This window comes from Anabrus simplex, chromosome 3 (assembly GCF_040414725.1).
Source record: "Anabrus simplex isolate iqAnaSimp1 chromosome 3, ASM4041472v1, whole genome shotgun sequence".
NCBI classification, from domain to species: Eukaryota; Metazoa; Arthropoda; class Insecta; order Orthoptera; family Tettigoniidae; genus Anabrus; species Anabrus simplex.
In genome coordinates this window covers 512,938,120-512,953,935 of record NC_090267.1, presented here as the reverse complement: position 1 = coordinate 512,953,935, position 15,816 = coordinate 512,938,120, and the positions used below count along the sequence as shown (strand labels likewise).

The 15,816-nt window shown below is 41.8% G+C and overlaps 1 protein-coding gene across 1 annotated transcript in view; it reads right to left on the bottom strand.

Annotated features, from left to right (window-relative positions):
• Positions 1-13,191, bottom strand: part of LOC136867496 (uncharacterized protein YhiI) — a 322,104-nt gene extending 308,913 nt beyond the window's left edge. The window contains exon 1 of the mRNA XM_068227104.1: positions 13,110-13,191. The gene's annotated coding sequence lies outside the window, so the exon portion shown is untranslated. The remainder of the gene's footprint in view (positions 1-13,109) is intronic.
• Between the last annotated feature and the right edge of the window lie 2,625 nt (positions 13,192-15,816).

Sequence of the window (15,816 nt, the reverse complement as noted above, 5' to 3'; positions counted from 1 at the left end):
ATTCGTAACAGCTAAACCCATACTAGCACAGAAGTCCAGCAAACGCTTCCCATTCCCATTAGCTTCCATATTTTCCCCACATTTACCAATCACCCTTTCGTATCCTTCAGTTCTATTCCCAACTCTCGCATTGAAATCGCCCATGAGCACTATTCTATCCTTGCTGTTGACCCTGACCACGATGTCACTCAATGCTTCATAAAACTTGTCAACTTCATCCTCATCTGCACCCTCACATGGTGAATACACGGACACAATTCTTGTCCTAAATCCTCCCACTAACAAATCTACCCACATCATTCGCTCATTTATGTGCCTAACAGAAACTATGTTGCGTGCAATGGTATTCCTGATAAAGATCCCTACCCCAGACTCTGCCCTTCCCTTTCTAACACCCGTCAAGTACACTTTATAATCTCCTCTCTCTTCCTCGTTATCTCCCCTTACCCGAATATCAGTTACTCCTAGCACATCCAGATGCATCCTCTTTGCTGACTCAGCTAGTTCTACCTTCTTTCTTCCATAACCCCCATTAATATTGATAGCTCCCCATCGAATTCCATTTCGTTCGCTAAGTTGTTTTCAAGGAGTCCCTCGCCTGTCAAATGGGAGTGGGACTCCATTACTCCCATAGGTCCGACTCATCCTCACCGACGCGACAAGCGTCTTAGAAAACCTGCAACATCCAACTCAAAACAGTACCATAAATCCTTACATTTATGATCTAGTTCAACAAATTCAAGAAGCTAAAACGTTCGGTAGTCAAATCTACTTCCTGTGGACAAAAGGACACAGTGGAATAAGATACAATGAAGTGGTCGATCATCTCGCGAAAGGAAGTATACTCATGGAACCCCATGCAACAGCAGCGCAAATTTGAGCAGCTGTGGCACCCCACGTTACACAACAAACAGTTGGTAATCGCCTGCGTGCAGCTGGCTTACGACCCCGTGTCCCTGCAGAAGGTGTTCCATTGACCCCACGACAGCGACGTGTAAGGCTGGCCTGGTGTCGAGAAAGATCGACGTCGGTCGACAAATGGCATAGCGTCGTCTTTAGTGATGAATCGCGCTTCTGTCTTGCCCGCAGTGATCGACGGAATCGTGTACACCGACGTACCGGGGAGAGGGGCCACCCAGATCTTATTGTCGAGAGGCACACAGGGCCAACACCACGCATTATGGTCTGGGGAGCTATTGGCTTTAATGTGAAATCGCAATTAGTGCTTGTTGAGGGACTACGACTGCTCGACAGTACGTTGATAGGGTACTCAATTAAGTGGTTGTCCCTATGATAGCGAACATTGCTAATGGGATGTTTCAGCAGGACAATGCCCGGGTTCACACTGCACGCATCTCCAGAGAAGCTCTCCACGACATCACAACCTTCGAATGGCACCCCAGATCCCCGGACCTCAGTCCTATTGAGCATGTGTGGGACATGATGGGTCGACAACTGGCCAAACGTCCTCAGCCACCCACAACTCTGGAACAACTGCCCCTTGCAGTGCAGCAAGCGTGGACCACAATTCCTCAGAAAGCGATCCAGGGCCTTATTGACTCCATGCCTCGACGAATTCATCAATGTATTGCAGCTCGTGGTGGGCACATCCTGTATTGATTGTTGTCCAAACCTTCGGTCAGAGGGCCCTGAAAATGTAATCATCGAATCACAACCGAGCACTCGTCCTGTATGTTCAATTGCAGCAGTGTAGCACTACTCCTTCTGGGTGTTGAAATGTCCATTTTCTTCAGTGTATTTCAATAACATGTTTTAGTTGACAGCTTCCTCTAAGTAGGAAACCACGCTACGCTCCTGCAGTGAGTAATGTCATTGACGTCTTATAAATCACACACAACTACACAACTTCTGATTCTCATGTATGCGCTGGTACGGATATTGCGCCTCACATACTGTTTTAATTGTCGTAGCTCGTAGTCAAGACTGAATTTCTACCGGCCATAATACTGAAGCCTGACAATTTTAAAACGAATTAGCCTTAGGTATTTTTTATGAGTTACGTTATGAGCTCCGGTGCATTTCAACTAACGAATGTGTCCAAACAAATCCGAATAACTGTAATTACGTTTATAGAAAAATGTTTATACGAGTACAAAATAACACTCGGCGGCAACATGAGAAGGTACAAGTGTGGATACGTCGGTAAGGATTGCGTGTACTTCTCACAGAGTACCCTAGACCGGTTTTCGAGTACAGGAGTGGTCTGGCATGCGCTTCTCCCACCCCTACTTGCCTAGCGACGTGTGTTGGCCTTCGATAACAACCACTATAGTCTACTACTGTACTCTACTACACGAGAGCAGTATGACGTAACCGGCGTTTCCAACTACGGCCGTTCAAAACACATTAGGTCCTGAAATATTTGGCTCATTCATGGGGAAACTTATAGGACAAGGTAAAAAGTACATAGCATATGTTCTGAGACCTATTTTTCTTTACCGACTACAATAACATTAAATTGAGAGAGAGTGTATGTGTGTGTATTTCCTTAATTCTTCATTAGGCTTGAAAACGTTGAGTGATCATTTGTTGTCATTTAAGGGAACATCCATTATTGATACTTACATTGAGGTTAGTTTGTTGATGGTTATGTCTTATGATTTCAATATGTAACTAGTCAAGTTGGCCATTAAAAAAAAAGAAAACAGATATTTGCCTTTTAGTGTACAGCCTAACGTGACAAGTACTATAGCCCTTTCATCTCCCATATCTATCTGTGTCGGTGCGACGTATATCAGATTGAGCTTGGAGCCCCGTTAATGCCAACCCGCGCTCCCAATCCTGGAGCCTCGCCTGGGACTCAGCTCTTTAATAGACACCTACAGTGTGACAGCATTCCCGAATAGAAACTGGGGTTATTGTGGCTGGTACTTCACCATGTGTCAATACGGTACTCCAAAAGTAGCATTGTGCTATTCCAGATGAGTGCTTATTTAGAACCGCTCTACTCACTGTTTTCACATTGTATTCACTGTTACGTGTGAAAGCAGTTCTCTTGTTCACTAAAGCAATAACTAGAGTGGGTGATTCTCCAGGCGCTGATGGTAAAAAACAACAGTGATTACGTAGTTATGAGGTCATCTGAGTAAATTATTGGGTTGAGAGTGAAGTGGTGGGGGGAGGAAGGGGGGCTGGCGATTCTTGAAGAGGTTTCCACCTTTTCGATCCCAGTAACCAGAACCGACCCAAAGAAATTTGTTACGCAGAGCCCTATTCGGGTTTACAAGGTTTTGGGTCTCTTAATCACTCAAGCTTACCGCCTTGAAGACCAGAAGAACAGACAGAATGATACAGTAGAACACATGTTTTTTTGTTAGTGGCTTTACGTCGCACGGACACAGATAGGTCTTATGGCGACGGTGGGATGAGAAAGGCCTAGGCGTTGGAAGGAATCGGCCGTGGCCTTAATTAACGTACAGCCCCAGCATTTGCGTGCTGTGAAAATGGGAAACCGCGGAAAACCATCTTCAGGGCTTCCGATAGTGGGATTCGAACCCACTATCTCCCGGATGCAAGCTCACAGACGCGCGCCTCTAACCGCACGGCCAACTCGCCCGGTCGGACACATGTTAAGACACCCAGAAAATCAGTTGGTTTCTGGGGGAAGTGTAGGTGGTAATTGACCAAGGAATTAATGGGTGGCTGAATTTCTCGAGAAGAGAACTCAAAGAATGAAAGTCGGTGAAGCGCTTTTTGATTCTGTAATCATTAATGAGACACGGATCTCGCAAAGCTGTATTATTGAACTTCTGTGTTTTCTTGTGATATGGGTAAGGAACTTGATGCGGATGATGTTTTACTGTATAGAGTAGTAAATGAGTTGCGAGATTGTGAACGATTGCAAAAATATCTCGACAATGTTGTGAGATCGACAGCAGCCAATGGTATGATGGTAAATGTGGTAAAGAGTCAGGTTGTAAGTTTCACAAAGACGAGAAAACCTCTGAGTTTTACTTACTTACTTACTTACTTACTTACTTACTTACTTACTTACTTACTTACTTACTTACTTACTTACTTACTCTTCATGGATTAGCTAATAGCCTGTTCTGACCTCACATTTCATTCCATCTCTTCATAGGACGACCAATATCTCTTCTTCCCGTAGGATGGTCTTCCAGGGCAAGTTTTGGGATTCATCTTCAGAAGGTGCTTCCTCCAATTTATCCTGTTTTGGAATATTCTTTCATTCACTCAGAATATATTTAATTGATGTCTTCTCTCTTCATTTCGTATTTTATCTTTCAGGGAGTATTCTTTTACTGATCTTAGGAATCTCATTTCAGAAGATTGTACTTTATTCCTATAGCTTGTTTTATCCACCCTTGTCTCACTTCCATATAACAAAGTTGGTACAGCCCTAGTCTTATAGAATTTAAGTTGAGTATCTTCTCTTACTTTTCCTTTCAGTGTTCGGCGAATTGTCCCACACGTATGTTGATATCGATGAAGATTTTTCTTCACTTCGTCATCATCATTAAAAGATATTTCACAACCAAGGTACTTAAAATTTGAGACTTGTTCTATTGGTCGATTGTCAGTTACTATATTCGCTCTGACACGATACTTCCCTTGCCCTGTCATAATTTTGGTTTTCGTTCTGGATAGCCGAAATTATAAAATTTAAAAATGGTGTTTAACCGATGTATTAATTTCTACAGTTTATCTTCATCATCCTGCAGGATAAATTGACCATCTGCAAAGTGCATAGTATTTATGTATGTGTCTGTGTTCAATTTTATTCCAGAGTGCACAATTCGTTTCCAATTTCTGATTACTTCATCTATATATATATATTCAATAGTGTTGGAAAGCGGCTGCATCCCCGACGTACATCTGGGGGAAGTGTGCTAATGGGACGCCATCAACTCACTGGGATCACTTTAAGTACATACGTGGTAATATAAGGAAAGATCTTATCTGGGGTAATAACATAAACGGGATTCTAAATAAGGGCTATAGATCTCTTGACATGCTTATGAGAGTATTTCCAGGTTGTAGTAAGGATGTGAATCTTACCCGGAGGCCCCGGGTTCGATTCCCGGGCAGGTAAGGGATTTTTACCTGGACCTGAGGGCTGGTTCGAGGTCCACTCAGCCTACGTGATTAGAATTGAGGAGCTATCTGACGGTGAGATAGCGGCCCCGGTCTAGAAAGTCAAGAATAACGTCCGAGAGGATTCGTCGTGCTGAGCACACGAGACTTCATAATCTGCAGGCCTTTGGCTGAGCAGCGGTCGCTTGGTAGGCCAAGGCCCTTCAAGGGCTGTAGTGCCACGGGGTTTGGTTTGGTTTGGTTTGGTTTCGTAAGTATATGAAGGAAATAGTTTATAATAATCTGGTAAGACTGCATTGATAGCTTGGTTCTGGTGTATGGAACACTCACAAATATTACTTGATACAAGAACTAGAAATGATCTAAAAGAAAGCAGACCGAGCTCAACAGCTGCAGTCGCTTAAGTGCGGCCAGTATCCAGTTTTCGGGAGAAAGTGGGTTCGAACCCCAATATCGGCAAGTAGTATAAGTGGGGAGTTCTGGAACCTCCTCCCCCGGGCCCTCCTCAGAGGCCTCTTCCTCCTCCTCCACAGGCCCCTCCGCAGAGGCCTCCTCCACACGGCGGGAAATTTGAATTTTGGCGGGAGATTTGAATTTTGGCAACTAGTATAAGTGGAGAGTTCTAGAACTTCCTCCTCCTCAGGCCCTCCTCAGGGGCCTCCTCCTCCTCCTCCCCCTCCACAGGCCCCTCCGCCACACGGGCGGGAAATTTGAATTTTGGCGGGAGATTTGAATTTTTGCTAGTAGTACAAGTGGAGAGTTCTGGACCCTCCTCTTCCTCGGGCCCTCCTCAGAGGCCTCCTCCTCCTCCACAGGCCCCTCCGCAGAGGCCTCCTCCACACGGGTGGGGAATTTGAATTTAGGCTGGAAATTTGAATTTTGGCGAGAGATTTGAATTTTGGCGCGAAATTTGAATTTGTAAACAAATCCACGTGCTTTTTGACAGCTGTCATCAGCCATCTTACCTCCCTAACCTCAGTGCTGCTATCTTGATGAGGCTAGACCGTATAGTTACCAACTTGGGCACGTGGTGGCGGGCAATTTGAAAAATTCTACGTGCATTACAAAGCCACGTGGTTTTTCCACAGCTGTCATCCTCCATCTTGCATCGCTAACCTTAGTGCTGCCCTCTTTACGGCACTGCCGGCAACTTGAAAAATGCCATGTGCTTTTTGACAGCAGCTATCTTTGATTAACAGAGTACCGTGCTGCCATCTTTAGCTACTACATTTGAAATGTGGTGGCGGCAATTTCCACGCTATCTTTAATTAAGAGCCAACAAAGCCACGTGCTTTTTTGACAGCTGTCATCCGCCATCTTACATCTCTAACCTCAGTGCTGCCCTCTTTACGGTACTTAACTTTATAAGCGGGTAATTTAAAATCTACGTGTTTTTTTGACAGCTGTCATCCGGCATTTTGCATCGCAAACCTCAGTGCTGCTATCTTTAGCTACTACCTTTGAAATATGTTGGCGGACAATTCCCACGTGCTTTACAAACACACGTGCTGTTTGACAGCTGAGAGCGGTCATCTTTAATCAACAGAGCATCGTTCTGCCAGCTTTAGCTACTACCTTTGAAATGTGGTAGCGGGCAGTTTGAAAAATTTCACGTGCTTTTTAACAGCTGCCATCTTTAATCAACAGAGCACCGTGCTGATATCTTTACGGCTATCACCTTAAGCACGTGGTAGTGGGAAATTTGAAAAATTCCGTTAGCTAACATCATTAAACAGTAAAACTTCAGTGCATTCGCGAACCTAACCTCTTATCTACCATCTTGAAGGGGGCTATCCTTAGTTTACGACAAGATGCCCTTCCCGACGCTAATTACACAAGATAGCGTCGGCTGTTATGACCACCACCTCCTCCTCTTCCTCCTCCTCCTCTCCCTATTACTCTATCTTCTCCTCATCCTCTGTCAAGGCATAGCTCACTCGAACATGCATCGCGAAGACAAGAGTGTGCAGCCATAACATCATTGTGCATGTTTAGACTTGCAGATCACAAAAGAAGTGATTGAAACATAAGAAGACTAGAATCGAACAATGTACTCGTTGTCGCTAACTTCAACATGTGATTAGAACATTGATTGATGTGTTCAGAACACTAAAAAGTGATTAAAACATAACAAGACTAGAATAGAACACGATACACGATACAACATGTCTGGGGATATATTTGTTCTAAGAGAAAAAAAAAATAAGACTAGAATTCTGAACAGCTTACGCAAGATAGCGGCTGTTATAACCTCCTTTTCCTCTACCTGCTCTGTCAAGGCACAACGCGATCTTATGCATAAGGCAGTGCGCATATCGCGTAGCTGCAGGGATGCATGTTTAGACTTGAACAGATACTGCTGTTCAAAACATATTACAACAAGTGTTGAGAACACAAAATCGCATACTATAGTTCGATGTTGTAGAACACTGTATTGCAAGACTGGAATCAAACACTGTTCAGAAAAAATATTCCTTCTCAACATACCTACTGAGCTGCTCTGCTCTTCCTCCTCCTCTGTCAAGGCACATCTCTATCGAACATGCATTGCAAAAGCAAGAGTGTTACACGTGCTTCAGTAATAACATCATAGTGCATGTTTAGACTTCAAAACATACTGCTGTTCAATACATATTATGACTTGAATCGCATACTATAGTTCGATGATGTAGAACGCTGCACTGCAAGACTACAATTAAACACTGTATAGAGAGATACCTCTTCCCTTCTCAACATACTTACTCAGCTGCTATTCTGGGACGATAACATACAAATCTGAACACCTTCTTTCTTAACATAGTTACTCTTCTTCTTCTTCGAGTCATGAACAAAACTTTTAAGAGAAAGGAGCGGGAGAAGGAGGAGGTAATACCTAATCTAAAATAAAAGAATATGCCAATTGTACATTATTTATTGCATCTTGTATGTAAAAGTTTCATCTTAAATCATTTGCTGTAGTCATTTCTGCTTCACATATGTACATCCTACAATGTCGGCGTACCTCACCCTTCCTAAATAATAATACAATTCTGCTAATTTTGATATGTACAAGTTTAAACTTGAATCATTCGCTGTACTACACTCTTAGTGTACCTTTCCCTCCCTACTATCTTTATACAATATGTACAGGTATATTTGAAGTAAGACAGCGTAGCGTACATATTACAAAGTACACAGCTCTAGCATAATATTTACACACACACATCTCCTTTATGTGAAGTAGTACCTATCAATACTACTATGCCCCCAGGCTAGAGTGTTGGTAGAGTTTGGAATGACAAACCGTTTGTAGCCCTCATTATTAAGGGCTACCTTATTAATTAAATAAGTGTACAACCGATGCTTCTTGCTTCTAATGACAGCCATTTGCTTATGTAAAATAGGTGGATTACTATTAATACAATTTTTATAAATTTCTAAACTTAGCTCATTCTGAACTACATCCTTTTCAATTCCTTTCAATCTCTTTATTTGTAGTTGATTTAAGAGCATTATGCAATACGATTTGGATTTAGTACCTACAAATAAATCGATAATATTTCCAGCACATTCGTCTTTCATTTTGCCTAGAACGTTTTTGTTTACTAGTGGTAGATTATAATCATTAGTTACAGGATAGTTACTAGTATCAAATCCACCTAAGTCTGTAATAGTCATCAGTTCTGATTTGGTAAATAAACGAATCGGTATCTGTGTAGAGCAACTGCGCATTATGAGCGAACTTCTTCATCATATAATCATAATGGGATTCATACATCAGTGCTTCAGCTAATTCAAGTACAGCAAAGCCAATGTAGGTAGGTTTGTCGTACTTAACATAAACACGATTCATCTGTATAATAACAAAATTTCCATGTATAATAGTACATCTATGGAAATTCGGTTTACTTATTAAATGGTTAGCACCATACCTTTGCTTAATATTTTCCCAGTTTGTAATCAATTTTACATCAACGCGTTTGTCAACATTTTCCATAGTCCTACCAAAAACTGTTATTCATAAGGTTATAGGAATATTTCTCAAACTCGTTCCCTGCATTTGTTCTTAAATCATTGTTGAGATCGATATAGGGTCTTAGCCACGGTGACTGATTGAATTCTAGTACGCGATGAATTTTGGTTAACTTCAAACCATGCTGCAAACACTGTTTTAAATTCTGATAATGAATGACATACTTAGATTTGTCACACAAATTAGCGATTAGCATCTTTGTTGTTTATGTGATGTACAGATACTTCATATTTTCAGGGCAGAGCGGTAAGTTATTATGAGAAGAGTGTAACTCTTTAGGAAAATGTAAGTCAACTTCAAGAAAATAGCCTTTATTAGCTTTATCGTCTAGGGTGTGCAGCTGTAAATCATCAATTTCGCACTGCGTTAGCCAGTGGAAGCTATTTAATGGTAGATGCTGACTCATCGCCCACACATAGGCCTACTAATTGTTAGCATCGAGATAAACAATATACTGAGATTCCTGACTAGAGTCAAAACTCGGCATGTACTTATTATTTGCCTTAGAATACCGCCCACTACACTGACTTAGGCCACCTCGAATATACGATTTTATAATGTGCACCATATCGATATCTGTTAGCAGTTCCAAATTCACTTGCGTGTATTTAACATGGCATCCCAACTTAACCTATGCGCTGTAAAATACTGACATGGATCGAGGCTGTAGGTTTCTTGCAAACACAGCGAAAATTTTTGAAAACATCAGCTAATGGAAGTGCATCCGTCTTTATTTATAAGTTACAGTATTCGCCTCGCGTTTGAATGTGTAACTGCTCGCAGATACGTTGTGTATGTAAATAGTCATCATCACTAATATCAGCTGAATTCAACGAACTGTAAAATTATTGTTTTGTAGGTAAGGCGCATTCTTCGAGGCGTTCTAAGCAGTCAATATATTCATAACAGAAGACACCCCTACGCCGAATTAAATTAAACTGCTTTTCTTCAGGAAAAACACGTCGAATTTCTGTAAAATGTTCTGGCTGCAAATTACTCACCATAAAGAGAAACGAGTCAAGAAATCTCAATTTTATAGTATGTTCATCGTCTACTTTTACAGACTTTATAAATGCAATGTTCTGAGGGATTATATCTATTTTTTCATCTGAAGCTCCAAATTGTGAAATAGTAAAATGTGAGTTGTAACCAGATATGTAAAAAAAACTACAGGAATAAATTTTGGAACTCTGTACTCAAGAGTACAGGTATTATGAACAGGGCATCTGTACAAGCCAGTTAAATGGTCATGATCGAAAACTTTAGGGTCATTTTCAGAAAATTCACCATTACAAATACTACATTTTGTAGCACGTTCATGGTTTTGTAACTGAATTTCGGTAAGCGGCTTCATAGGAATGTTAGTATTTAGAATACTGCTAAGTCGTACTGCATCACATTCAAGTCTTTCTAAAAATACTTTAGCATCATCAGGTCCTCGGTACAGCTCTAACTTGTTCAGCGTACTATCATAACTACACTTGATATAACAGGCGAAGCTATACGGGACATGCATGTGTGTAGTATTAGTAAAAGAGTTGTCTGGATTAGGCGCGCATGTGCTGAATGGTTTCAGGATGGTTTCAAAGTCTGCGTAAATGACGAAATCCTTGTTATAATTCTTAAATTTCAAAATATTATAGCCTGTAGTAAATATCTCTGTACATACGTGATTGCAGTCATTCTTAGAATGGTTTGTTAACTGATCTTCAGTTCTAAAATACTGTAAGCATCCGTCGCATAGCCACTTTTTACCATTACGTTTTGACAACTGACTACCAACAAGTCTACTCAAATTTTTAATCCAACAAAAGTGACCATTCTCACTGTTTTCGATATACAGTAAGTTAACATGAATACTCTTCTTATTACATGTATAATACAGAGGACCTACTACAGATGTTTTGTCTACACCATACACATTAATGCTAATATTATTAAGTTGTTCAAAGCGCGTAGTGTGAGGACACCATGATGTTCTGTTTCAGGGTTTAAAGCCGACACAACACGCCTCGTGATCGTTTTGAACGTTCACAACAGCTTTATTTCGCTTAATCCATGTCGACAGCTCGATGTATGAAGATCCTCGCAAAGGATTGTACTTATTGATGTTAACGTCTAGATTCACAATTTCAACTAAAGCCCACCCTGATTCTTTTTCAAATTCCTCGCTCTTCGTTGAAATAACGATCGAGATATCCCTAAATACATCACTGAAATTAGTTGACTCACTCACTAAAAAATTCTTGGTATTAAATGATTTAGTTTCAGTTATTTCACTTTCATCTGTGCTCTTAATATACAACACAAAAACGTTCGAATTTAAGACAAAGTTTTGTTAAGAAGTTCTTGCACATCCGGTTTAACGCAATTTAAAACGTTTTCGGTGTTTTGAAACTTATGACTAGTACGAATTCTGCAACTGAAAATCCTACTTTTAAATGCAGTATTAATTTTTCGATGTTTGTATTACTAGCACTTTTATAAGCATTGTTTTTATGTGCATTACTCCGTAGGTGACCCTGCAATTGTGAAGATGGTACATTAGTGTTACAGTCTTCGCAGTGTATAGTTTGAAGTTCTTCAGTAACTTCATTTTACTTGGGTTTTTGTTACTACAGCTTTCTACATCTACATCAGTATTTACAGGCTATCTTTGCATAGCCTGAGGGTTATAGTCGCAAGTAGATACCTGATGTACTTCTACTAAGTGAACCTGGTATTGCTCTACATTAGCGAAATACCCCCACAAGCTTTACCTAAAACTGATGTTATGCAAGGCTGTTTTGTTTTAATATGACGTGCAAGGTTATCCCGTCTTGTAAACGTAGCCTCACACTGCTCGCAGGGGAACATATTGTCCTCTCTCCCTGCTAATAGTAGAATAAAGTGTTTAGGTGAAAAGCGTCTGTAACAAATTCTGAAAAGAGAACAACCATTTATCTATAGAGATTAGATAAAAGAGTAAAGGGTTATGTATAGTTGCTATGTTCGGAGGAAACCTAGTTTTAATCTATAGAAGTCAGAAATTATCGCGAGTTTGAAGTTACAAGATTGAATGTAAAAGTAATGGAGACACTCATAGTTGTAAAGTTTGGAAGAAGGCAAGTTGTTACCTGTAGAGGTTAGATATTGCCGTAAATTTAAAGTTAGAAGAGGCAAACAGAGAGATAAATGTTCCATACCTAACAAAGTAGAAGCACTCTTGCAGATAACGATCGATGAGGGTGTTGTTGCCTTTGTTAAAATGTGTCAACTCAATGTCCTCCTCTCGAGTCGCAAGGTTAAAAGGTAGAAAAGACGAAAATTCAATTAATGACGGTTATATACAGTAACCAGCATGAGGTTTGAAGAGAACAACCATTTATCAGTAGAGATTAGACGAAAGTTGTAATGTTTGGAAGAAACCAAGTTTCAACCTACAGAGGTCAGACATTATCGCGAGTTTGAAGTTACAAGATTGAATGTAAAAGTAACGGAGGTATAGTTGTAAAGTTCAGTAGGTTAGATATTGCCGTAAATTTAAAGTTAGAAGAAGTAAACAGAGAGATGAATGTTCCATACCTAAAAAAAAGTAGAAGCACTGTTGTAGATAACGATCGATCAAGGTGTTGCCGCTGTTGTTAAAAATTTGTTAACTCAATGTCCTCTAGAGTCGCAATGTTAAAAACTAGAATAAACGGAAATTCAATTAATTCAATTAATAACCGTCAGATACAGAAATCAGTTTAAGGTTTGAAGAGAATAACTAATTATTAATAGAGATATTACTGCCTAAGAGTAGCACATAGTGATGTAAGGAAAGGAAAATAAAGAGCGTGAAGGTTAGTTAGATTATCAACAGAACTGCCTAACACTAACGAAGAGTTTAGGCTTACTTTAAGTTGAAGACTGCAAACTGAAGAATGGTTACTGGAATAATTTTCTCTAGAAACAAAAAAGTCGTAAAAATATCGAATAATAATAATAATAATAATAATAATAATAATAATAATAATAATAATCAAAGAATTAATCTTACCTTTTGTTTTACTACTAGACAGCGGACGATAATGAGCTTGAATCAAAGTACAGGAATTAAGTACATTCCTTATATGCACACGGGGAACTGCAACTGCTATGCGTTTCACACAGACTACATCCGGTGGACTGCGACTTGTTACCAGGCAGCGAAGCAAACTGCATACGTCTGCACAACAGTAGTAACAAAAGTGTATGCACTGACTTTCTAAGCGGTCGGGAAAAATACAGGCCTTCAAAGTAAGCAAAAGCCCTTCTTCCTTCCCGTGTAAGTATCCCAAGAAGGGTTGTTAACAAGAAGCGACTCTAAGTTAACAACAACGGGCCGTAAAGAAAGGGGTATCATCCACGGTATCCCCTACAAGACGCCGATGTGATGGAATTTAGTCCCTCAAGAGTTTTTCCGACACGAAGCTGACGTATTTGAGCACTACCGGACTGAGCCACAGGATAGAACCTGCAGTTTTCGAAGACGCCGAGGTGCCGGAATTTAGCCCCTCAAGAGTTCTTTGTAAATTTACCGAGCACCTTGAAATACTACCGGGCTGAGCCAGCATCGAACCTACTGTTTTTAGGATGCCGAGGTACCGGAATTTAGCCCCTCAAATGTTTTAACGACACGAAGCTGACTGAGGTAGGATCGAACTTGCTATGTTTACAACACGAGACGCCGAGGTACCGGAATTTAGGAGTTCTGCCAGTAAATCTACCGACATTAGTCTGAAACACCGGACTGAGTCAGGATCGAACCTGCTATGTAAGGGTCAGAAGGCCAGCGCACAATCCTCGAGCTCTGAACTTAGGGAACGTAGACGGGGCGCCGAGCCGAGTTTTATGTGTTAGAAGAACACTGAGCTAAGCAAAAAAGAGAAGGAACCATCATCTACGGTATCCCTGCCTGTTATCCTGGGGAGCGTAAACAGGGCGCTGATCTGGGCCTTGTGTGTTAAAAGGAGCGAACCATGGGCACTGAACTGAGCGAAAAGAGAAGGAGTCAACATCTACGGTATCCCCTGCCTGTTATCTCGGGGAGCGTAAACGGGGCGTTGAGCTGAGTTGACAAAGCGATCCTCGGGCACTAAGATGAGCAAAAACAGAGGGAGTCAACATCTATGGTATCCCCTGCCTGTTATCTTGGAGAGCGTAAACGTAGCATTGAGCTGACTTGAAGAAGCGATCCTCGGGTACTGAGCTGAGCCAACATCTACGGTATCCTCTGCCTGTTAGCGACCTCTTACGACATTCGAGCCAGTGTGAGAACACGAGACGCCGAGGTGCCGGAATTTAGTCCCTCAAGATTAGCTGCGATCCTCGGGCACTGAGCTGAGCAAAAACAGAAGGAGTCAACATCTACGGTATCCCCTGCCTGTTATCTTGGAGAGCGTAAACGAGGAGTTGAGCTGAGTTGAAAAGCGATCTTCGGGCACTGAGCTGAGCCAACATCTACGGTATCCCCTGCCTGTTAGCAAACTCTTACGACCTTTGAGCTAGGGTGAAAACAACGCGGAGACGCCGAGGTGCCGGAATTTTGTCCCTCAGATGTTGTACCAAGCACCTTCAGACTGAGCTAGGATCGAACCCGGAGACGGTGAGGTGCCGTAATTTAGTTCCTCACAAGTTCTTCCGAGCTCTACCGAACTGAGCTAGGATCGAACCTGGCGACGCCAAGGTGCCGGAATTTAGTCCCTAAGAAGTTCTGACGTGCACGACCAGACAGAGCTACGATCGAACCTGGGGACGCCGAGGTGCTGTAATTTAGTCCCTCTGAAAGTCTTCCGAGCACTTTCAGACTGAGCTAGGATCGAACCTGCTGTTTTCGAAGACGCCGAGGTGCAAGACTTTAGTCCCTCAATAGTTCTGCCGACACTAGGCTGCTATGTTAGAAAGCCTGCGCCTGAACTAACTAAGCTACTCAGCCCGACCCAGCCAGAGAGAGCAGGCCTGAAGTCTGCTGCTGTTACTTATGGCACAGGCTGTAAGCGTGCGATGGACTTTGCACCGGGCGAAACTCGCTGATGCACTACATTCCAGCCAGTGTGCGCTCGCCCTCGCCGCCTTGAAGCAGATCGCTTCCCCCAGCAAATACAACAACGTTTCAGTAAAACACACACACACGATATTTCTTGTCCCGAGGACTTACGCATCTCAGACTTGGTGCATCCAACAGATATGCCCTTACAGCTTTTCAACATTTAGCTTACTACAGTCCAGTGCTAGCACATAGCCTACCCCCAAGGCGTAACGCCAAAATGACGGCGTTTGAACTACACTGTAAATCCTAGGAGGCGGTTGGCCGCTTCCCCGCACCTAGCCCTTTCTTCTTAAGAATCCGTTTTACGGCCGGATGCCCTTCAAGACGTAACAAGACCGGGATTTTAAGTCACAAGAATCTGTTTTACAGCCGGATGCCCTTCTTGACGCAACAATCGAGGTTTTAAATCGCAAGAATCTGTTTTACAGCTGGATGCCCTTCTTAACGCCAAAAGTCTAAGGATCGGGGTTTTAAATCGCAAGGATCTGTTTTACAGCCGGATGCCCTTCCTGGCGCAAGAACTGGGACTTAAAATCGCAAGAATCTGTTTTACAGCCGGATGCCCTTCTTAAGCTAAGATTGGGGATTTTAAACCGCAGTATCCAGTGTTTTACTTCACTTCATGCGCATATTTTAAAAGCACAGCATACAATTAAAGCATGTTGTTATTGTTTTA